The sequence below is a fragment of the Coturnix japonica genome, chromosome 10, assembly GCF_001577835.2.
Source record: "Coturnix japonica isolate 7356 chromosome 10, Coturnix japonica 2.1, whole genome shotgun sequence".
Classification (NCBI taxonomy): domain Eukaryota; kingdom Metazoa; phylum Chordata; class Aves; order Galliformes; family Phasianidae; genus Coturnix; species Coturnix japonica.
In genome coordinates, this window is record NC_029525.1 from 11,834,873 (window position 1) to 11,859,889 (window position 25,017).

At 48.5% G+C, this 25,017-nt stretch overlaps 1 long non-coding RNA gene across 1 annotated transcript; it reads left to right on the top strand.

Moving 5' to 3' along the window:
- The first annotated feature begins 79 nt into the window (after window positions 1-79).
- Window positions 80-19,909, top strand: LOC107318803. The gene is made up of 6 exons (XR_004308483.1): window positions 80-5,489; window positions 6,570-10,151; window positions 14,223-14,361; window positions 14,548-14,709; window positions 15,004-15,195; window positions 16,524-19,909. It is a non-coding gene; the product is annotated as an uncharacterized LOC107318803 (long non-coding RNA).
- Window positions 19,910-25,017: the final 5,108 nt, after the last annotated feature.

Here is a 25,017-nt window from a genome sequence, read left to right on the forward strand (position 1 = left end):
AGTGATTGAGCACCTGGTGGGAAGGGGCAACCCAGCAAAGCCTCAGGTGCATGCAATGCAATGCAACACAATACAGCTGAGTGACCAGAAGGGGTGGAGCCAGGATCTACCCCTTCCCAGACCTCATTTAAGGGTTGGCAGTGGAAGCAAAGGTATCTTGCTGGAGATCCCTGTGTACCTGAAGGCTTCCAAAGGTGAGCAAATTGTTTTTTTCCTTTGTTCCTGTGTTTACAGCTGCTGCATTTGAGCATATGGCATGCTACAGAGCTAGCAATTGCTTGAAATGGGGTCAGCAGAACCCAAGGCTGCCTGCATCCATTGTCCCAGGGCTCTTCTTGCAGGGGAGGACTCACATCACCCCTCCACAAGGGCTTTAAGTCTCAGAGAAGGCAGAAGTTTCTCCTTTGACAGTGCTGACCTCCAGCCAGTGGCCAAAAAATCTGCAGTTTTGCAGGCATGAATTCTGCTCCTCATTTACCTCCTCTTTGTAAATGCTCTCCACTGCAAACAGCCTCCTTTGTCAGGTCTGTAAGGGTGTTTCAAGAAACCAAGTTATTTTTATAGCTTATGACATGTCTGCAGCTCTCAGCTGCCCAGCATTAGTAAACAAGGCTACTGAGCTACTCCCAGCTCCAATGGCTTGTGGAGTGATTAAGAACAGCTTTAATTTGAGGTCTGCAGCTCCTAAAGGATTGATGAAATATATATAGCAATTGCCAGCTCCACCTCTGGAAGCCAAACGTTTTCCAGATGATTAATGGCACCCATTTCCTTCCTCTCCCTGCCACCAAAGAAGGCAGATTCCCTGTAAAGTCTAACCAGTGCCTGGCTCACGTTTTAAGTGTGATGCTGTAACACAAAGGGAAATGCAGCAATGGTAGTGGAATAGCAAAGTCCTGGGCTGCAGGAAGTTCTCTCTACCCTGAAGGTCCTATATCAGATCACAGCAGCAGTTACTTTCAGAGATCTGTGGCTACAAGTTACCATAGAATCACAAGGGTGGAAAGGACCTACAAGATCCTATTCTCCTATTGCTGTTGCTGGAGTTAGCTTTTCATGCTGTCTAAACTTGTACTCCTTGTGGAGCTACAGAAGTCTGGTCAGGTAGCTGATCTATTTTAACTGTTATTGAAAGGCCAGTTATGAGCAAAAAACATGAAGCTCACCTTGCAAACATGTGCAAGTATTTGCCTGTTAGTTTGGGAAGTTTGGTGCTTTTTTGCACCCAGAGCCTCAAAGATTTTTCTCACTTTGACTGCGCCTGTTCACGAGCTCCCTCCATCAGAATGTGAAGCAGCAGCAGTGGATAGCAGGAAAGGCACCAGGCTTGCTGTAGCTCTCTAACGCAAGGCACTGTCAGATCAATTGAAGAGCTCTCCTGTGAAGTGTGTCAGAGTGTTTCGGAAAGGGCCTCCTGTGACTCCTCACTTTGAGAGCAGCAGCATGAAGCTCAGCTGAGAAGTCCAGTGTGAGATTGGTACTGCAGTGGCCAAGGCCGTTGTTTGAGTGTTATCTTTCCTACCTTGCACAACCCGGGGGAGAAAGCTGCAGAGTGCTGACAGGCTGCAGAGACTTTCTGCTCTTCAAAGCTATTTTCTGCACAGGGCAGTACCTGAAAGTCAAATCGTTCTGCCCTCAAAGAAGAAAGATTCATATCTACCCGGAGGACCTTTCCCTGGTGCAGTGCAGCGTAGTGGCCATTGCAAAAACCTCCAGAAGCAGAAATAAATGTAAGTATCAATTGCAGCCTAAAATTCCCGCGTCAAACTTATTGCTTCAGTCTCCGTGTTAGAAGAGAGAGGTGAAGGTTTCCTTTGTGACAAATTGGATGCTAGCTGTCCCCTCCAGCAATGGAGAGATAACAAGTCCTAATAAAACCACTTCTCGACTTCACAGGAACAAATTTCTGCTGCTTCCCCTACAAAAGACTTTCCTTAGCTGATATCCTGCCCTGTCAGCAAGTGTTTTGGGAATTGGTGGCCTCTAAGCAGAACCACCTTTGCATGTCTTGTGATACAGTAACACCAAGCTGTTCAGAACTGCATGCTTTCTCATGTAATAGGAAACTCACTTTTTTTTTCTCTCCTCCTGTCTGGCTCCAAGCAACCAAAATCCTTCAATATTTGGAAGATAAATGCATTCAGAGCCAGCAGAGGCCACCGGAGCCACAGGCTATACTGCTTCCTGCTCTCTGAAGACGTGAATGAGGAGAGATGCTGTTGCTCCCAAATACAACGTAGAGCTTGTTAGAACAGGGGAAGCTGTTCTGTGTGGCCCTTCCTGCAGGGACAAGGGGTTAAAAAAGCAAACCTGGGCATTTGTGAGGTAAGCACAAAATGCTGACAGCAGGAAGCCCCTCAGGTTATAATGGATGCAGCTTCACTGTTGAGGCTACATTTCCATAACAGATTGTGGGGGTTATACAGTCAGTCCCTTTTTAGGACTTCATAGGCAGTGCTTGGAGACACAAGGGCATTTCTTGATGGAAATATGAAGGGACTTTCAGCAACACTGACATGAAGCTTCTTCAAAATCCAGGCAAGGCAATAAAGCCTTTTTGCAATGGATACAGGGCTCATGGCCTCATCAAAGCCCCCTCCAGAAGCAAGAAGTGTGTTAGAAAAACTGGCCACTTATACAGCTACTGTGGCCATTCCATCTCATAATTAAATGAGACAAAGCTTGCAAGATTTCAACAGGTAAAAGTTTGCAGCCGGGGTCAAGCTTCTGCCTCCTCATGCTGCATGCCAGCTTTCTGCTCTCTCTCATCTATCAAAGTAATTATGCCCATTACGTTTTTCCTTTCAGGTTTTACCCTCCCAAATGTTATTCCTCTGTATTAAACCTGTGGGGGAAGTGAATTATTGGGGGAAGTAACCAGGTTTAATCCAGGTTTAATAGGCACATAGAAAAAGCGTGCTGGGCTGGGAGGGTGGTCCAGTCAGCATCCTGCTTCTGCAGGCAAATAGAAATTGGTCTTGATGTGTGTATATATCCAGCTTTGTGATCGGTGAGCTCTTAATAATTGGTTTGGTGACCTGCCACCAGTGTTCTCTCTCTGTAGAGCTTTCTCCAGTCCCTGGTTAATACAACGGGTCACAAATCCCATTTGCTTTTGAATTCTGAGTAATCCTTTCGTTAATGCTGCCTAGTGCTTTTTTGGAAGCATTGAAGGAAATTGGAGCCCTGTGCTAATCAGTAACTCTGGCTCTGCATGTTTGCGAGCTGCTGCCCTGGCTGGCTTTTCCAAATGACCGCTGCAGCCTGTTTATGTCAAACACCAACGTGTGCCTCTACAAAGCAGCAATTGCCTCCGAGCCGTGGTATTACCCAGGGCACGGGCTGGGAATGTTGGCTGAGCTTTAGGAGAGCGGTGAGGTGTAATGGGGTGATTGCTGGTGCCATGTTCCTGCTGTTTGTGGGTTGCCCATGGGTTGAACCGGTTGGGGAACTTTAATGGTGTCTTCAACAGCTGCAGCATCTGAGTAATGGTTGGTGTCTCTTGGCTCTGCTTTAAATTTTTGTTTCTTGTTTGTTGTTTTTCCTTTTCCTCTGTAGTCTGTCAATCTCCACGTTGCTGACAAGCATCACTGCTCGCCCTTTTCCCTCACCCTCCCTGTTCCTAGCCTGTCTGTGGCATTCCTCACACAATGCGTGCACGCACCATTCTGTTTGGAGCTGCTGACAACAGCTTTATGACCTTGAGGATAGCAGCACATTGCAAAGCAGCATGTATCGCATTTAGTTAACTTGCTGTAGCTGGGCACTGTGCTTACAAGCTGCTACTGAGGCCCCTGTGCCCCAGGCATGTCCTCAGTGCTGCGTGCTCTAGGGCAGCACTGTGCTGTCACTACCCCTTGCTTTGGGCCTTTTTCCTTATTGAATCCCTCCAGGATTCGGGCTGTTTGATTTCCAAACCCTTTCCTTGGTGCAGAGGGAGAAGCGGGGTGAGGAACTCCTTGCACTGGGAGCACGGTGTGCACATCGTGGCTCCAGTATGAGGCAATCCTCCAAGGTTGGGGTTGCATTCTGCTTGCTGTCTGTGCAACAGCTCCGTGCTGGGCACTAGATGGCAGACAGTGACTGGGAAATCCCATTGTAGAGTTTCCCATCCCTACCCCCTTAAAATCACCTGCTCCAGAGTGGGGAACCTAAACCTCGAGTAAGGAATCGCTAGTTCTTAACCTGGTGGCTTGAACTCCAAAGGGTCCCAAGGACCAGCAGAGGGTCGTGTTTGCTCCATAGAGGCTCAGTGGAATCTTTAGGATAGGGAAATAAGGCAAGGATCAGGCAGCTGGGTTTGATGATGGAGGACGCTTGGGGCTGCTGGGCTCCCACGTGTCACGAGGGGGCAGGAGTGGCAAAAATCCCTCCTCACCCTCCCTTACCGCCTGGGGTTTTGGCTTTGCCAACTGCTGCCCCTGACCCTACAGAGCTAAGGGTGAGACAGTCCCTGCAGTGCCAGGCAGCTGCTTGTCCCCCCAGGCATGGAGCTGTGCAGCCGCAGACCCTCGCTGGGTGTTGTAGGTCCCCCTAAGCACCTTCCAACAAAAAGGGGATTATCTATAGCTTGTTAGAGTCCTTGCAGGGAGGGAGAATAAGGCTCTTTGCTCTGAAATGTTCTCTTCCCTGGGATTACAAGATAATGCATGTGAAATGACATTAGCTCAGCCAGGTTTATGGATTATTTGAAAATCAAATTCTTTTAATCTCATCCACCATCTGGCACCAGCGGAGCAGCCAGCTTGCTGCCACTTCCACCCTGCCTGTGTCAGAGCAAGGGGACGTGCACCCTTTGCACTGGTGCCAGCCTTGTCCCCATTCTTCTGACAGCATAGAGGTGACAAGTCCGATGAGCCATGTATAGGGAGGGGGTGAGGCTGGGTGACAGCCCTGCCTTCTCGCAGGGCACAGCCAGCCCCTGCTGCTGTTTGGTTGTTTCTTGGTTGGTTTTTTTTTTGTGGAGGGGACACGAAGCCAGGCACGCTGCAGCACTGCTCAGCTCTCGTATTGGTGTCATGAGTTGCTTTGCCCTCTTTGCTGAGCTTCAGTAGGACCATCTATCTTCCCTGTCTGCTCCAGAACAATGCTGCGCCTACTACCAAGGAGCGTTATAATCTCAGTGCCCATTTAACATGAATGAAAAGCCTTCTGGGACGATAGGTCACGGTTATACAATTTAGCTCAAGTAGAGAAAAGGCCTTTATAGCTATGAATATATGAATACTTAAAATATATACGTAACGTTGGTTAACACCGGGACATATAAGCATAATATATATACAGCGCTGGGTTAACAGTTTGCTCCTTGGCTCCCTTTTCAGAAGGCTGTGGCTGTTCTGCCTGTCAGCTCCATCCCAGCAGCAGTTCGTGGCTGGAGTCCCAACTCTGTGGTGGTACATGGAGTGTTCATCGTGGGCAGAGGGATGCTGAGCAACTCAATGTGGATTGGGATGCAAGCACTGTGGATGCAATGCCTCTGCCTGCAGGTAAGGGATGGCACGTGGAGCCAACAGCAAATTGCTGCTGTGGTCTGTGTGCCTTGAGGATGGTCACATGCAATAAAAAGGGGAAAAACAAACAGCAAGAAGAAAAATGAGTGGTTTCAGAGACAGAGAAGCATCGTTTCTGTAGGTGATTGCTAATTACACACAGCGTTGTCTGTATCATTAGGATTATTTGTATTTTTAGTACGTTGTAGTTTTAATTAAACAAATCCTTAGATTGTTTTTACCCTCCTTTGTAATGGAAATCCTCTTCTTTTTTTTATTAGTGCCAAAGAAGAAATTAATTGTGTAATTAGTGACTATTACTTTGTCACTTCTGGAAGGGTTTTATCCAGGTTGTATGCATGTGGTGGCTACAAAAGGGTTGTAAAAAGCTGTTTGGTACTGGGACTCCTTGGAAGTAGCTGTTTGTGGCTGGGCTTCCTGCTGGAGAAGTGGATTTGGCAGCACAGCCAGTGAGAGGAATGTGGAAAACCTCTGCCAGGGCTGTCAAACCTTTATGGTGTCCCCTTGCTTAGTGCCTGCAAAGAAATGTGTTTCAGTCTGATGCAGAAATGCCCTTCAAGGTATCCTCAGGCTCTCCTTAAACAGGAGCTGGTGAACTTGTGACTGCTTCCACATGCTCCTGTTGGTGGTGCAAGTGAAGCTGTAGGGTAAAATTTTAGCATTCACCATCCATTGTTACTGCTGGGGCTGAGGGCTGCTGGTGGCACATTACTCCATGCCCTGCCATGCAAAGGATATGTAGCATATTCAAGGCAAGAAAAAAAGAATTTAACATGCAAGGAGTGATAGGGTCTTAATAGATCTGCACTTATTATTTGGGGAAAAAAAAAGAATCAGGATTACAGGCTTATGAGGGATTAACAAGCATGAATGCCTATTTCTGCATATACTGCTTTTTTGTAAATCCATTGTGCCACTACACTGATATAGAGTTATACTATTATAAGCATGATATCAGTGTATCTGATAGCCTTGATTAGGAGATCCAGCAGCTGTGCTAAGTAAAACAGCCCTGCAGGGCTTTCCCACTTGTGTACTGATTTTTATCCTGCTTAGGGCCACAGAAATGACCAGAGGGATGGAATACCTCCCCTCCAAGGACAACCATTGCTGTACAGGGCAGTGTCCCAGGAGTGACCCCAGCACCCACAGAGTCTCATCAGCACGGCTGCTCTCGTGCCTCTTCGTGATTTCAGCAAGGAAACATCCACCTGTTCAGTCTTTTGAGTGCTTTGGGATTCTCTTTGTCCTGTGTATTGTGCCAGGCTCCTGTCACTTCCAGTGCTTAGATCAGTGCTGAATGTGAGATTCCAACATCGCTTAGAGTGCTTGGGTAAGTGGTGTCCTATTTTCCTCCCCCTAGGACTGTATATCTGTGGGCTGGTTTGTTGTTTGTTTTTTTTCCTTAACCACGCTTTTGGCCGTAGTCTCTTTCTGTGATGTAAGTGTTCTGACAAATCTGACCCTATGTTGCACAGCAGTTCTGCATGAATGAACCAGGTAGGTCAAGCAATCTTCCTCTCTTCTTCCTTCCCCAAAGTTGAAAAAAAACAAACCACCACAAAATAATGACCCCACAACATCAAACCTGGTGTGCAGGACCCAGTGTGTGCCGGGGACCCTACAATAATAAACCTGTGTGCACAGCCCAGTGCTGATGAGCACTGACATAGCTTCAAATGTAGCAATGTTCCTGCTGATGTGTCCCTTCTGAGGATATCAGCATCAGCGATCCTTTTAGCTGTGAAGCAGGCAGGATGACTCATGAACCATCCCGATGCAAACAGTGTCAGTACCTTGATGGTCCATTGGGTTTCCAACCTGCGTCAGCAAAACCGGAGGTGAAGAGGGAAACGAGAGTGACAACACAACCTGAGTTTGAGGGGAGGAGGGCAAATGCTATGGAAAATAAGATTCCTACTGAACCTTTGTCTCCACTCCTCACCAGCCCCATCCTGCAGGGAGAGCCAGCTCTCAGACCTTCAGGCACAGAATGTTCCTGTCATTTGTAGACATTACGAATGTTGATTCTTGACATGTTCTCCAATGGGCTCCAAATTCTTTCTCTGCCAACAGCCTGAAAGCATCTTCCCTGCCTCTCTGCAGAGGTTTTCCAGGGCTGATTCTCTGGGCACTATGGGATGTGTGTCCTCCTGAGTTGGACTGGGGGTTTCCTGGTGACCATGGGCCAGCTGGCTTTGCAAATCCCTCCCTAGAATCTCATTTAGCCTCCAGTACTGGCTCTTTTTCCCTGCGGTTCCTCCTTAGAGACCTGTTACGATGATCCTGCCCTGGCTGGTGTGGTAAGGTTCTCTTTGGAAAGAGCACAGGTGCCTGGAGATTGGTTTGCAGTGAATCGTGGGCTGCTGGTGCAAGAAGGCCTCCTTTCATCAAGGCCACAAGCAGACCAGAAGTGGTAAATGTGAGAAAGCTGTTAAGAGAAAACTTCAGATGATGTGAATGCACTTGCAATAATTAATGGCTCTTTTTATCTGAAGATACTTAAAAACTGACGTCTTCTAGAACCATGAGAGTGAGCTCTTTGGGATAAACAAGAAAGAGTGCTTCTTTTTTTAAAGATGTTTCAACCAATGCATGCGTTTAATGCATCCCTGTGCATCTCTCCCTATATGAAACCCTTAAGAGAAGAAAAACTGGTGAGAGACCTTGGTTTGGATCCAGAGGCACCTGGGCTGGAGCATGACCTGTGATTCAGATGTCACCTTCGCTGAGTGCTGAATGGGGTGAGGATCCCCCTGTTCTTGCAGCAAAGAGTTTTCTCCACCTTCATCCTTCCATCCTTCATTATTGCCCCAATCTGGTGGGTTACCCTTCCCCTAGGTGCTACAGCAGAAGCAAACCTGATGGAGCTATAGGCAGGATGGGTGAGTATCGAACTGAAGCTGGGCTTCAGTTAAATCTGGCTTTTGATGCCCCAGTTGGATCTTAAAAAGGGTTTCACTGTTCCTGAAGCAGAAATGTAAGAGAATGCTCTGCATCTGTTTACCATGCAGAAGGGTCAAAAACAGCTCTATCCCCCCCCCAGGGTCCCTGTAGTTTCTCTAGCAGAATTAAAAGGCACACGCAGAGCTGTAGCAGCAGGGTGAGGAGGAGAGCAGAGCAGAGGGAACAGAAGCACCGAGCCTTCGTTTCATCCCACCTGCGCTGCGGTGGTGACTTGCCCCGAAGAGTCGCAGGAAAATCCTGTGTAAATGGAACATAAATGTTTTATGAATTCAGCCCTGGTGGAGTAAATTAAAGGGTCATTAATGGCCTCATTAAAGAGCTTTGCACTTTGTTCTGAATTATGAAAGCTATTGTGCAATGTTAAACTAAATGGAGTTTTCGTTGAGATTTTGAAACTCTTTGACTAGTTCTCTCCCCCCCTTTCTCTTTATTTCTTTTCTTCCCCTTCTTTTTTTAGTTGTTGATGAGAAATGTCTTTTGAGGGAGCCGCCTGTAGTGCTACAAACTAGATTTCAATTATAAATCTTCTTATGCTCCACTAATTGCCCAGAATTTTTCTCGAGAGCTGCCTGAGGTTAATGCTGATGAAGAAAGAGCTCTTTTGTCTTTTCTTCAACTGGGGCCTCCCTCACCGCCTCTGGCGAGACGTCAAGCTGGGAATTACCTCCAGTGACACCCAGATGGGACGTGGAAGGAACAACAGATGAGTTGGTCATGGCTTCTTCTTGGCTCGCTGCGGGTTGGGGAGAAGCCTTCACAATCTCCAGGGCTGCCAGCTGACCCAGGGAAGTGTTGGAGTCCATCTCCTCCATTTTACTCTTCCACTCTGAAAGAGTTGGTGGTACATTGGCACAGCTGCACAGGGAGGTGGTGGAGTCACCATCCCCATCAAGAACCATGAGGATGTGGCACTGAGGGATGTGGTCAGTGGGCATGGCAGGGTTGGGTCAATAGTTGGACTAAATGATCTCTTCAACAAGCCCTCCCTGCCCCACTAATGCTCATTTTCTTTGACTTGTTGACTTGCCCTCTGTAAATTCTTTGCACAGCGACATGACAAATTAAACCCCTTATTAACTAATTAAGCTATTTCTCCAACCAGGCAGGAAGGCAAGAGGAGGTTGTTATTCTTCCTATTTTTAAATACCTGCGAGAGGCACACGTGTCTGAGATGCATGGTGGATGGCTCCAGCTGAGCTGTACCATTGCAGCCTGACACCTTTATAACAAAATCCATCAGGGCAGGAACTTGCTTGTTTTTCTGTTTGGTTTGCACATCTGGGGGTAATTTTGGTGTCCAGAAGGGTCCCCTGTGCATCCAGGTGTTCAAGAACCATGGAGTTGTGGCACTGAGAGACATGTGGTTAGGGACATGGTGGGGACGGGTCAACAGTTGGGCTGGATGGCCTTAGAGGTCTTTTACAACTCTTAATGATTGCTTGATTCTGTGATTCTTTAATGGGCCTTACAGCTCAGGGCAGGCACAGAATCTAGTGCTGCAGCCTGCAAGCCCAGGTTTGCTTTGAAGTTGGTGAGGTTTTCTGGCATTTCAGCAAAATCAGAGCTGAGCAGCAACATGTCCTACACTAGTGATGTCCTCTCCTGGTCTCCTTGCAGCTCCATCATCCCTCTTTCTTCGAAGCATGGCCCCCTGCATGGACCTGAATGCAGGTAGATTTCACCCTCCCTGGGTAATGTGGGCTGGAGGGGGCTTGGGGCTGTGATGGTCTGCACTTGCAGAGGGTTTGGGGTGAGTGCTGTGGTGGGAGTGCCTGCAGAGTGTGCTGTGGCTTCAGGGATGCTGTGAGGCCAGGAGCTGGGATGGAGGGGTTTGTGGTTTTTTCCTGGCTGTATGGTGGAAGGGTTCTTGGGAGAACACAGCACAGCTGGTGCAGCCCTGGGTGTAGAGAGTGTCATGCATTGATCCTGGTCTGCATAGATAGGAGATGTGCAGGCAAAGGGAGCCTGAAAGCTCCTTGGGCAGAGAGGTGGCTACAGGCACACCTGGAGAACCTCAGAAATGTATTTGCTGTGCTGTTTCCAGTGAAGTGACTGATGGGGATTGAGGGAGGAGGATGGATGTGGGTGGGGAGCGGATTTAGGAAATTATTTCATCTTTGATTAAATTTTCTACGCTCTGAGACTTTGGAAAGGTTGGGGAAAGAGAGATCACCAAATGATCCCGTTGCCAGCTGTGGCTGAAGGGAGAAGGAATGGAGCTTGTGAGGTCCTTGGCCGTGCAAAGCCATGCTGGGAGAAGGGACAGCAAATCCCACCTCGCCCATGCCTGAAAGTCCTTCCCCTGTCTAATGCATTACTGCATGCTTATTCCTATAACAAATAACTGAGTCAGCGGGAGAAAACCAAATTCAATTTATGTCTCAATCCAAGCAAATAGCGAAGGCTGCCAAATCCGACAATAAAAAAACCCACAGTGATCTCAGATGTTTCTCCCCTCTATATTCAGAGGGAGCAGCACAGCATTTGGCCGAGGTGCCGATGTGTGGGGGGGGATCAGAGCACGCAGGGGACAGCGTTGTGCAGCACTCAGTGCAGGGTGTGCTGATGGATAGAGGCCTGGGTAAGGACACCTCAGCTCTGTGCTGCTCCCAGCCCAGCTGCAGGTCCACAGTGGCACCAAAAGGCGTTTTGCTGTGCAGTGGCATGGAGGTGATGTCCACACTATGTGCCTGTCCTGACTTAGTGATGCTGATGCTCTGGGTTTCCAGCAGTGGAACTAGATGGGATGGCTGAGAGGGATTAAAGGGAAGGTACACAGGCACTTTGATTAACTGCTGCCCTAGAAGAAGGCATTTAGAGAGCATAACTGAGCTATAAATACCCCGTAATGTTGCTCTAATACATGAAACAAAATAGTTGACGTTGAGCTGGAATGAAGTTTTATTGTTTTCTCTGTTCATCACTGAGCTGTGAAGTTCCCACTTTGTGGGGTGCGCATTTGGTGCGTGCTGGGTCTATGTGGAAAGCAGGGGGATAAGTGCCCAGCTCTCCTTTAGATGTGTGCTTTGTTCCCTCGTTTGCTTTTTGCCCATAGAAACCACAGAATGGCAAAAGGGAGAGGAAGGAAACATTATTCCTGGTCTGTGCTAGGAACAATTTTGTCTCATCATAAACTGCTTTCACCTGTTACTAATTTTCCTCTGGTTGCGAGGGCTCGGAATTGTTTGTTTGTTTGGTGAATGAAGAGAGAAGAAGAGCTGTTGGATGTTACTCGGTGTGAGGCAATGATGGTGAGGGCACTCCAAGTGACATGAGCGGTGCTGGAGATGGGAGGAAACTCTGACCCCATGCAATGCCCCATGGGGTCCAGAATGGGGCTGAGTGCATCCCCATTGCCTCCCATCCCTGCAGTGTGAGTGGGGGCCCTTATTCCTTTATGGAGATGTGGGGGGTGGAATGGGAAAGCACAGGTATATGGGGAATTCCCAACACGATGCCAATTCCCCACCCTACAAATCAGTTTGCATCCCCCCCCCATTGCCATCCTCCTTAGTGTAGTCCTGTTGCTGTGACAAACAGGGTGATTTGAGCTGCTGAAAAGAAATGACTTTATTAGGCGAAAGCAGCCTGTGAACCTCCTGGAACAAACAGACTGTTTAAGTGACTCCAGATTGCAGAGGAAAGCGGCTGCTCCCCTAAATCCCACAGCATGTCTCAGCTGGGCTGCAGCATTGCATGGCACAGAGCATCGCCCTCCATGGCACAGCTACTGCCTGGGGATGGAGCGAGTGTGAATAAATCCTCAGTGCCAGAGCTGCTTTAGCATGCCTCTAATTGGAGCCATAAAGTTAAACCTGGCCACTTAGGGTTCTGCTGGGAGCTGGGGCTTCCATTTGCAGGCTCCCCCATGCAGCGAAAGGGCACCACGCTTGCTAATAGGTGTTAAATTGGAGCATCACTTTTTAATAAGCCTCCTAATGGCATGATGCAGCTCCTTGGCAGCTCTGGGCTGCCTCCATTACGGTACCCACATGCTGGGGTGAGTGATGGAAGGCGGAGGTGGTGCCAGGTATCAGAAGATTGGAGATGTGAGAGTGATGCACAGAGCCAAAGGATGCACCCAGCTCCCATGTTTTCCATCTTCTGCATTGTCAGGACTGTCCCTACCATCAAACCAACCTAACCTCATTGTCAGGACCATCCTCTTTGTGATGGTGCTGCTGAGGTGTCACATCAAGGACGATGCTCATCCTCTGTGCATCACCATCTCTGCTCTGGGGCTGTCAGAGCAATTCCAGATTTTGCCTTTCTCCTGCTTGAGACTGAGCAGGATTTGAAGTGATGCCCAGCTGAGCTCAACCCTGTCCCTGGCTGCAGGATGGGGATGCCTTAGGGATGATGCTTCTGAGCCCCATGGGACAGGCAGTGGGTCCAAGTGCCCGCCTGGCTGCTGCTATTTCTGCACAGTATTTCTGCTTTGCTGTGCATGATAAGCAGCATCTGGGATGGCTCAGTCTGGGGAAGATGAGGCTCAGGGGAGACCTTATCGCTATCTAGAACTCCCTGAAAGGAGATTGTGGTGAGGTTGGGGTCCTATTCTCCCAGGTAGTGGGGGTAGGATGAAAAGGAATGGCCTCAAGTTGCACCAGGAGAGGTTCAGATTTGATATTAGGAAGAAATTCTTCTCAGAATGAGTGGTGAGACACTGCAACAGGCTGCCCAGGGAGGTGGTGGTCGCTGTTCCTGGAGGTGTTTGAGGAGAGGGGTGCTGTAATACTTAGGGATGTGGTTTAGTGGGCAGCGTTGGTGGTAGGTGGGTGGCTGGTTTAGATAATCTTAGAGATCATTTCCAGCCTTAATGATTATATGATTTGCAAGTGAAGCCTGCCTTTCCCCCCTGTTCCAAAGGGGCTCCTCTGATCCTGGTTGCTAACCCACCAGTGATAGTGGGGATGTGACAGAAGTGTCCTGGCAAACACAGCTGTCTGGATCCAGGAGGGAAGCTTCCAGGCTGCTTTTTGCTTGGGTAATGCTCACAGAAAGGGCTGGGCTCCCAAGGAACAGGCTTTATTTTTATATCATCCCTCTGCTTTGGGGAGTTGGAGGGGGGGTTTGCTGTTAGTAATTCAGAGGAGGGTGGTTAGAAGTGCTGTGCTGGCCTAGAGATGAGTGTGCCCTCAGATTTAACAAGAAACACCCACAAGGCAGAGAGTGTTTGTTCAAACTCTTCTCCCCTTCATGGGGATGGGGCAGGGCAGGACTCAGGCGGATGGGATTTGTCACCTCCAGACCAGCAAATCAGAGGCCAAAGCAGTAGAAGGGAATAGATGCAGTTTTTGTCAGCTCCATCCGCGCCGGCGAATGCAGATCATGAATTACACACCCGCCAGATGACAGGCTGACATTTTAGCTCCAAACATTCTTCTATAATTAGAGAATCTAATGCAATACAGGGAATGGCTCCATTTTACACACACATTATCGTAATGCCTTTAAATAAGATAATTGATTATGCCTCTGCATAAGAAAGTAAAATATTCGGTGTAATTAAAACCGACATTCAGATTTTGGCATGCTGACAGGTGAGGCCATGTGTCATTTTATAAAGCCTTAAAGTGATATTCACACCCACGTTCTGAGTTCCTAAAGTTTTTGGAGAAGAAGGAAAGAAACCCTCAGTGCCGAGTTGTTTTTGTGTCCTTTTTAATCCTGAGTTCAAACGTGTTTTGAAGAGAGGGATTTCTTTTTTTTACCTTCTGCTCTCATTTGTCTTCATTTCAGCCTTGTATCATCAGCTGACAAAGCCCTGTGGTCATGCTGTTGTGAGCAGGAATGCCCGATCCTCTGAGGAGATGCTTCAGCACCAAACTTCTGCCTGATGCTGATGGGCTCACGTGGAGCACAGACCTTCATGTTGGAGGTGGGAGAACACCTTGTGGTGCAGTAGCTGCCAAAAGCCCTGACATCCCAATGAGGGTTGGATGAGAAACGCCCCCATCCTCATGTGATGTGAAGGCGTGGGCCAGCTGAGGGTGAGGTGACATGGGGACAGGGCCCTGGGGACTGCTGCCGCTTGGGTTAAGATGCTCCTGTTCTTCCTTTATAGAGCTTTTATGCCAAGGAGTGAGGATTTGTTCCTTCTCCCATCTGTTTCTGTGGCTGAAGGTGCCCTGTGAACTGTACTTCTGAGACAACCAGGTGCTCAGAACTGCTCAGGACCACCAATGAAATCTGCTGCTGGGACTCCATCCTGCTGCTGCTGGAGAAGGTTTGTAAGACAACTCCCCATTACAGTGTGGTTATGCCTCTTGCAGTCACTGTGTTGGTGGTAGGGCTGGAGGTTGGGATTCTCAGTTGTGAGAAATCCTCTAAGTCAAGGCTGATACTAACCTGCTGCTTCAATATTTGCCAACTGCTGCATCTTGAAACTTTGCAAACAGAGCCTTGAATGCTTTCAGCATATTTAAATCTACCCTTATTATCCCATAGCATGTTTCTGGTGAGATCTGGGCAAAGAATCTCTGCCCTCTTTGCTTTGCATCCATCCCTGTCCTCTTTGAAGGTGACACACTGCTGATAAAAGGGAGTATCAATGCTGTGAGCATTTGAACTGACAGCTACCAGATTGAGAGCTGCCTGTAGGAGCTGAATCCTGTATCCTCCACACCTCTGCATCCTGGCTTGGCTGGACGGGGCAAGAACAAGGATTGCCCATAAGAACCACATTGGAGAGACCTCCCTGGAAGGATGTGAGGTGAGAGGAGGGGCTTCCTCATCTCTATCCTCATTCATATTACCATTCCCATCCTACTCCTACCTCCATCACCATCTATAACCTTACCTCCCTCCCCATCCTCAGCTTTATTCCCATCTGTAACTCCATCTCCTTCCTCATCCCCATTCCTATCCCCTACCATATTTTTACCTATATCCCTGCTCATATCCCCATCTCTGCTCTCATTCCCATCCTTATCCATTACCCCATCTTATCCCCATCCCTTTGTGCAGGACTCTGATGAAGTCAGGAGGAGGAGAGGCCGAGGTAGCGGGCAGCTGCCTGCTCCACTGCCATTAGCGATGCGCTCTGCTTTCTCCCCCCATTTAGGCCATTACTCCAGGCTCATAGGGCTGTGGTTGGCAGTGCGGGCGCCAGGCCCCACAGGGATGCCGGCCCTGCACATCTTCCTCTGTTCTTAAGTGGGCTGGTAAAGAAAACCACCCCCTTGTGCCTGTAGAGCAGAGCCGTGTTAAGCCGGCTTGTTTAAAAGCACTGCAGCTTTCCTTTGGCACTGTGACAAGTGGGGACGTTGGAAAAAGTCTCTTTTCTCGCTGCCCCATCGCTTCTTATTGTGTGATGCCAATAGGGCAGCGCATCAGTGCAGCCCTCCCCATGCACCCAACTCCTCCAGGTCAATCATATGCGCAAGACCCTGGTGATGACATCCTGCTATCCAGTGCCACCTCTCCATGTCCCCAGCTCAGCTGCTTTCCCCTGGTGCTGTCTCACGTTTGGCACCTGTGCTCCCCACTTCCTCCGCCCGCACCCGCTCCTCACCCTCGCACACCCCCGCGGGATGATGCACTGCACGGAGGAGCAGCATTAGTCACCATTCTGTAGGCTGCAAGCAGAGGAGGAGGAGCACAGCCACAGTGCGAAGCCAACGACCATCCCTCTGCATGTGGTAGGGGCTGAAATACTGGCACTGGACTGAAGCAGTGTCCTAGGGCTGGGTAGGTCAGAGAATCCAGCTAGGAGGACACAGAGGCGGGGGGGGGGGGAGGTGGAAGCAGTGTGGGAGCACAGGAAACAGAGCTGTTGAAATGTTTCCCCTGGGATGGAGCTATGGACTTTCTGAGCATCTTTTCTTCAACAAATGGAGTCCAGTGGGGAATGTGAGGCTGGAGGAGATGGGCTGCCCACGGGGCAGTGAGATGCCTCGAGGGGCTGTGGAGATGTGTCCCCTGGGGATGTTCCCAAAGCCATTCTCAGCCTGGTCCAGGGCCACTGCACATTGCTGGTTGAGAAACATGAAGCTCAGCCCTGTGATGAGTGCTGCTTAACAGCCACTTCCCTATTTGCAGCTTCGAAGTCCTGCAGAGTGTGTGGGCAGCAGACTGGAGGAGACACAATCAACCTCAGAACACCAGCTCCTTCCTTGCAAAATAAGCCTCAGTCCAGCCAGCAAGAAAGCAGTAGCTGCCCTATTTCCAGGGCTGGTGGGAGTGCAAAGCCCCCTCATCCCCATATTCATCATTGTCAGCTGCAGGTTCTTCTGTAGCTTCCAACTGGTCAGGACTGTGCCATGCCCATGGGACCCAGGGATCATCCTTGCACCATGAACTACTGCCAGGACTTGCTGTGTTCTCATGTCACGTATGTCCATGCATCTGCATCTGAGCATGTTCTTGACTTGCCCAGTACACACAGGTACACTGTATGTGCTCTATGCTTATATGTGTGTTACCTTTTTGTTGTATCCAGACCTCCATTGCATACATCATCAGGATGCTGATTGCTTTCCCCATGATGGGCTGGACTGTGAAGACCATTGAGCTGCCAACGTACCTGTGGACTCTGGGACACCAATGCACCTGTAGAGAGCTAGTGAATCACAACATCACTTACGTGTTAACTGCTTTGAAATGCAAAGCATTCCCTTGATATTTCAGCATTTTCCACCCGGTCCAAAGCAAAACCCCATAGGTAGAGAACAATGGGGAGCTGCTCGAGGTAAGGCTTCCACCTTGTGTCTGGTACAACGATTGCATCAGCATTCATTACAATGGAACTTGCTGCCCTTTAAAGCAGTTCGGCACATGCTGTATTCTCAGATTTCCTGCTTCTGACTGGCTCTGCTCTGAACTGCTTCCCTGCATGCATTCAAAACAGTTTGTAATTAACAATTACATTGTTTTCCTTTGAACGTCAACGGAGATACAGAAAACAGAGATTGAGAGCCGAGATGTTGGTATGACTGGGTATTATTTTGCTTTCATGAGATGACTTTTCCTATTTTGCTGCAGATTTTGGTGCTGATGAAAAGCTGGGGCAGTGTGCAGGCAGCCAGGAGGCTTTCTCTCCTATCACTATGGGGAAGCAGGAAATTTAGGCTTGGACACCCTGCCCATGCAGAACGCATTCTGGACACTATTGCTGCATTCACAAAATAGCGCTCAGCAGAAAAACCTGCAGAGAAGGATGAGGAAAACCAAGACTATACAGGCTTCTGAGCTACCAGCATGTTGAAGCAGAGGGGGCTGTGTTTGAAGCCTTGGCTCTGTGAACAAGAAGCAGATTACAAACTTCTTCAGTTCTGGTGCAGAGCTTGGATGGGAGGATTGCTCCCTCCATCTGTTCCTCGCATAGGCAATCTGCCTTCGAAAGCCATCACTGCTTAAGTATGAAGGAAGCGTAAATGCAGGAGCACCTGAATATTGTTTAACAGATGGGGACACACATTTTTTTTCAGGCAGAGATTTCCTTTCCATAGCCCCACTTATTTTAGAGGTGTTTTTCAGGACCATCTTTCCAATGCCTGGAAGTAGGATCCCAGCCTGCTGTTTGTGATGATGGTAGTTAATTTCCAGCAACTCACTTTGCTGTTGTGACACTTGTGAAGATTGCTTTCATCTCTTTCCTTTACAACTAAGCTCACGTTTTTCATCCAAGCCTTCCGGGAGGATCAGACTCTGCCACACACTTTGCCCTGGGACCAAAAAAGTGGCTGGAGTTCATCCCTACCATTATGACACACTCAGGCAAACCTGATGAAGCACACAGCCAGGCTGCAGCCCATGGATGCCTCTACCCACATGCACATCTTCCTTCCCTGCCCTTCTCACTTGTCCTTGCCCCTTTTGCATTAATATGTACAGTACAGTGGCTTTTGGCTTCATCAACCCAAGGACCGCTACATATCTTCCAATGGGAGCGCTGTTGTAGACTGCTGAGCGGCAGAAAGGAAAGTGCTTTTCTTTGCAACTTTATGACAATTCCATGCAAACAGATGGTGGACCCCATGCCTCAGGGACTGCACGTTGAAGCCACCACCTCGCTGAGTTGGTGACACCAAAAGAAATGTGTCATATGGACCCCCACAAAAAGCCTATCTACCGCAAGAAGTCACAGCTGGAGTAGAAGGGGAAGGAAGAAGTGAAAATATAGGCACAGAGGATGGACCTCAGATTTCTCAGTTTTTATCTCACTTCCCCTTCCCGTTCTTTAGTCACCATATTCTTTCCAGGAGAAAGTGGCTGTTGGAAAACAGAGAGAGAAGACGACAAACACTGCTGTGGAATTATTTAACGAGCCAGAATGAATTGCATTCGAAATCATTTAAATGGGATCTGGGAGTATTTAACTGCAGCACAGGAACTTAACAAGAGTGGGAAAGGATTTTGTGCTAATTGCTGGCAATGATATACCTACGGAGAGAGAACATGCAGCAATTAGTAAGTAAGGCTGTAATTTCAGCCTAAGGTCCCCGCCTGCCCTGGAATATGGCATTGGATTATCTGCTGCAAGGAAGACAGGGACTTGGTCTGCAGGTGACCAAAGGGCAGCAGATGAGGTTCTCATTAAGGAGTTATTAGCCAAGATTGTCACACAGGAGATGGGTCTGCTCAGACCCCACTGCACCTTTCCCAACTTGATTTAGTTCAAATTGATAAAACTGAGGGAAACCAAGAGTTCCATCCCAACATGTGCTGTGCTGCTTTGTCCCTTCCTACCTGCAGGGACTGATCCCACCACCAGCACCTGCTCTGAGCTGTGAGTCTACACAGAGCACAGTAGGCTGAGAACCTACATGGCCATTTCTTGGTGGGTTAGGAAGCCAGGCCATCCTCTGTACTGCTGGGTTTGGGAAATGGTGAGCTGGAAGCTGAGCTGGAGAACAAGGACCTGTTTTTCCTATAGAAATACCAATACAGTCAGACCATATGATGCCACTGTTCTAAACCTGCAAACCTCAGGTACAACTGATACCCACCAACATGTCCACAAGCCCAGCTCCCAAAGAATTATCCAACAGCATCCAACTATCGGCTAAGACAGAAAGCCACCCTGCCTGGCTAAGCCTCTGCCACCTGACTGTGGCACAAAGCCTCTGCTCATTGTTTTCTATCTCTGTTCTCTCCCCACGATGCCTCTGTCATTGGTTTTTGTCTTTCAATCAGTTTTCATCTCAGTAATTCCCATTCAATGGTTAGTCTCTGATCTTTCTAATTGAGATCAGAGCTTCATGTAATAGGGAGGGGGGAGGGAGACTATTTTTAATTTGCTGCGTTCCCATTAATAACAAGTTCTAATTAAAAAACCTCCATCTTCCATCCTCCCAAGTTCAGAGGAAAACTGCGACTTCTGTTGGAATCTTCTCCTGATAAATTGGTACTACAGCCTCCTAGAACAGCTGGTCCTCTTTAGCAGGCATCGTAATTAATGGGAATAATAAATGCATTCAAAGCAGGTTCGTAACCTTCCTTTCTGTGCACTCAGACTTCTCTTTGCATTGTGGGAGACACACATCAGCATCTCCGCTTCACAAACAGGCCCAGCAGAGCTGCCTAATTTGAAGAAGCCTGGGTGCCAGTGGGTCATCACAGCCCTTATGATACCCTTTGTGCAGGGCTCCATTTACACCAGCTGCTGGTTAGGGCTGCCTTGGGGTGCAGATCAGCTGTGCTAGTGGTGGACAGACTCCTTCTCTCCCTCTTTGCTTTTGTTCATCGCTACTGAGTTAATGGATTTGTCTCAGGAGCGGCCAAACCGGGAGCCATCAGCACAGATATCCCCAAGATGAGCAATCTGTCCTGAGCAGTGATTTCAATTAAAGGGTCATTAGCGTGAAATCTTATCCCACCCAGCTCCCATTTGCCAGCAGGAGGTCTTTCTCCCCATCCCAAGCCTGCTCTGCGGTTAGAGCACGCTGCTCCTGCTGGAGCCCTCCCGTTTTGCTAAAACACAGCAGCTGCTGCTAATAAACAAACATATTGATCATAAAGATATGGGCTGTCAGGGACTTAATTCATGAATGAAACGTGCTGGGGAGTGCCCAGTGCTTGGGGAGCTCGAGGCCAAGATGGTGCTTGGAGGTGGGAGTGAAGGCTGCTTAGCACTGGAGCTGGTATTAAAGGCTCCAGAAAGAAGCAGAGCAAATTTCTCCTCTGTCATTATGGGCCATCAATGACAGGGAGGGACATGTTTTGGGAAAGGGCTCCAGTTCCTCCCTACTGAAGCACTTGGGCCAACCCAACCATTTGGGGCTAATTTAAGAAGACTATCAAATATTCTCCAAAAGCCAACTGTAAAGTCCTACAAGGATCTGAGTCTTGCAGGATCTGCCTGCCTAGTGAAATCTGTGATGCTGGGGCAGCAGAGCATTGCTTCAGGATCTCCATTAGTGCAGAGGAGAGAAGCAGGGCTGCAAGTTTCCAGTTTTCCTACCCTGCTGACAGCACTTTTCCTGCTTTGGGTCAAAATTTCTCTCCACCTATAGGCAGTAAAAAGCTCCTTTTGTGTGAGACAGGCACTGTGTGTATCACTGAGATACTAATGGCTGCCATTGTTTCTAAATCGTTGTCATTGTCTAGCATCTTATCAAAACAAGGCACAATCAACTCACAGGTGGATCCCACACAGCCAGGGGCTGTAATTACAACAGGCGTGTATTTGAATATAGCCTTTACAGGTGCAATAAATTACACTGAAACAGCCAAGGATGGAGGTTGAACTGTAACAGGCTGCCATGCTTTTGGTATTAGCCACGCCAAAAGCTGTCATTAAAATAGGCCTCGGTATTTATGGTCCTGGGTAGTGGAGGCCTTGCTAAGATTCTGATGAATGAACTTCCAAGGACAGGAATAGCTGTCAGTCTGAAATATTTATCAGTCTGAACTCTCCCTGCGCTTCATGCCATGGTTTTGCTACCTCCATTTTTCTTCCCATCTGGTCGCTTTGAAGCTCAGGTTCCCTGGGCACCAGGTATTCAGCTCTGCTGAGTCCTGTGCTACCTCCTGCCCCTGGGGCCATGTTTTGGGGCTCACCAAAGGAATTCCTGCTCCCTGCACTGCAGGAGATGGAGGCCATGTCTGGATGACTTCATGCCTCCCCCAGCATGTGTCTGGATGCTGCTGCTGCAATGCCTTTGCTGTGGGATTCCCACATCCCTCTGGCTAAAGAGAGGTCAAAGGAGCTTTGGGTCATGCAACTGTGATGGGCACTGCAGCCTTGGTAGTAGGTCCATGCATGAAGGAAGGTGGGTTTGCTGAATAGGCTTCAGAAAAGCCTGAGAACCAGGATTTCTGTGCAAAGTCACAGCCTGATCTCACCAACTGGGAGTTTCCGTGCTCCTCGGGTCTCCAAGGCACCCGGAGCTTGCAAGTTAATAAAAGTCTAAACATCATCTTCTGAAAGAGGGGATGAAAACTCCCAGTGAATCACCTGCAGCAAATGCCAGCAAAGCATGTTTCCTTGAGGTTTCTTGAAGCTACCTCTGAAAGGTCAGATCTCTCAGTGAGACAAAAAGCCTCTCTACTCCCTTCAAGCTGTTCCATCAATACTTGTTGGTTTTTGTTTTTTTTTTCCTCTCCATTTATTTTTACCTTCCTGTTCAGGAAAACATACACAAAGAAGAAAAAATAAAAGTGCTGCTTCCCATGACAGCAGTAAAGCCCAAAGCTCAGTCTTAGACTAAGAGCTCAGCCCAAAGACCCCAATAGACTTTGGGAGCAGTAGAGGAGGTGAGGAGACCACAGTGATGACCAGGGCAATGCAAAGTCAGCTGTGAGGTTGGGTGCAGAGGGGACAGCTGATATTGACATGTTCCCATCAGCCATGGGATGGGGTTGGATGGGTTGGATGGAGTTAGATGGGGTTGGATGGGATTGGATGGGGTTTTGATGGGGTTGGATGGATTGGATGGGGTTGGATGGGGCTCTGAGCTCCTGATCAGCTGTGGGTGTCCCTGTTCATTGCAGGGCAGCTGGACTAGGTGACCTTCCGACGTTCCTTCCAACTTAAACCATTCTGTGATTCTATGACTCATCTGGATGTGTGCCATCATGGTCACCTTTCTGATCCTGATGGCTTCTTCCAGCAGCCAGCTCACAGGGTCTGGGTGTGGGCAAGGGGGAAGGAGGGCCCACCTCTTGGCGAGAGAAGATGAGACTCTTCTCTCTTACTCATGCACTTTAATGACTCTCCACTGAGTTAATCATGCTATACAATTTGGGGGTAATATTCCTAACCACACTGCTGGGCCCTCAGTGATACCTCAACCTGCTGGCACCATCCTTCCCTTTTCCCCATCTCTGCCTCATTTCTCTCTCGGTCTTTATGGCCTTTGTCCAACAAAGCACTTAAACAGGTGTTCCCCTGAGCAAGTAACCCAGCCTTCTCCATGCAGTGAATCCTGAAGCCCATGCAGGAGGCATGTGGCCACCTCTGCCCTCTGCACACCTGGGTTTTTTTTTTGGTGTAGAAAAGCAATGAGGCCACGGGCAGAGCAGATGGGAAACCCTTGGCTGATCTTCTCGCTGTGCTCTGCAGTCCTGACATCTGTTCTTGTGTGACAACGGGAATAAATCACCGAGGATTTCCTGCCTGGACTTGGGGAACACAAACACTGCTGAGGGCTGAGGTCCTTTGGTTTGCTCAGCCCAGAGAAGAAGAGGCTGAGGAGAGGCTTCATGGCGGCCTACGGCCCCATCATGGCCTATAGCTTCCTCATGGCGGCCTACATCTTCCTCATGGCAGCATACAGGCCCCTCACGGCCTGCAGTCCCCTCATGGCAGCCTACAGCTTTCCCACAGGGCAAGAAAGGGGCAGGCAATGATTTCAGCCATATGGTCTGATTTTGAGGACTTGATGATCCTTATGGGTCCCTTCCAACTTAGGATATTCTATGATTCAGTGCTTCTATCAAGTGTTGGTGCCCTTCATGCACAACATGATCCTTGCTGCCAAAATGTCTCCTGTGTGACCAGAACCAAAACCTCTGCATTTCACCCCAAAAGCACCAAACTCAAGGTTAGCTCCATGTAGTGCAGTGTCTCTGCTGCTCAGCTCGGTAACAAGCCGCAGATAAGACAGCGGGGCTTACATTTCAGGACTTAAATATTCAATTAATCAATGGAATATTCCATTAGTGTAATAATCACTTGGCATTGGCTGATCTATAGGTACATCTCAGCTGGGCCTCGCAAATTGATTTCTGATGAAGTTGTAATTGACTGCATAGGCAGAACAGGACCTGTCTGAGCATATTGAAGCGGGGTCTGCGGAGGCTCTGGCAGTACCAGCTCCCCACAAGGAAGGGGAAGGAGAGGGGGAAGGTGTGATTTATGCCCCATTTATCACAGCAACCTCTACCCTATCCTGTTTTATTGGTCCCAAGTGAAGCATGAGAGCGTACAGCTTTAATGTGGAAATTTGCAGGCAGCTGGAGACCCCTGTGAGCTGCTGACAGCTGCTTGTCTCTTGTGCACTGGGTGCCGGGGGGACCTTAAATCCTGAACCTCTCAACATGGGATGCAGCCGTGGATCGGGTCTCATTTGAAGCGCTGAGGCTTCAAGACCGTAAGAATCATCGAGTCCAACATGGAGATCCCAATTCCCACCCTGGTAGGACAAGACTGCCTGGAGATGTGTGTTGCACCAGAGTATGGTTCTCCATTGGAGGTCCATGCAGCCTGGCTGACAGCCCAGTTTTGCTGCTGATAGCATCACTTGTGACCTGCTGCCTGACTCTGCTTCTCCTGCAGCATGCAAAGGGACCTGATGGTTGAGCTGGGTGTGAGGAAGGTGATGGATAAACTGAAAACAACAGCAGCCTTAAAACCAATCAGCACATGTGTAGCTGGCTGCTGAATTTTAAGAGAAACAGCTGCGTTTTTCAGACACACAGAAGTGACTGTAACTTCCTCTCCATCCTCTACCTACATTAACTTAAGAGACAGCCAGGTGCTTAAAGGTTACTTGGTAGGCAACGACTGTTCTATAAAGGGCTACTCATCTCTAACAGAGATAGCTTTTCTTTTATTGAACACCATCCAGAGTGGCTGAAACCTGATAAAAAATCCAGAGTGATGGCTTTTTTTTTTTTATATTATTATTTCCTTCCTATTTCCAGTGAGGAATAATAACCAGCAAAATAAAAAGGCAATTGTCTCGCTGTGTGCACTCCTCTAAGCAAAGGCTTTGTGTGGCAGGGATTGCAGCTTAGGTAAATGCCCAATTAGAAAGATTTTGAAGGAAGATCTTTGATTCAGCATGTCTGAATGTGTCCCCCCCACACCATTTCCATTCCCAGTATTTCTAGCCTCGTCTATTTGTGATATGGCAAGGAGATTTAAGAGGATGAAGCTGCATGTATAGGGCTTAGGTGACAGAATTATCCCTGGGAAAATCAGATTCGGGTGGAAAGTGGCAGTATTTAGGGAAATGGCTTAGTGGGTAATATTGGTGGTAGGCGGACACTTAGACTTGATGAATTCAGAGGTCTTTTCCAATCTGAATTATTCTACGATTCAATGGTTTTATGATTCGATGAATACGGTTTTGTGTGGCGATCTGTG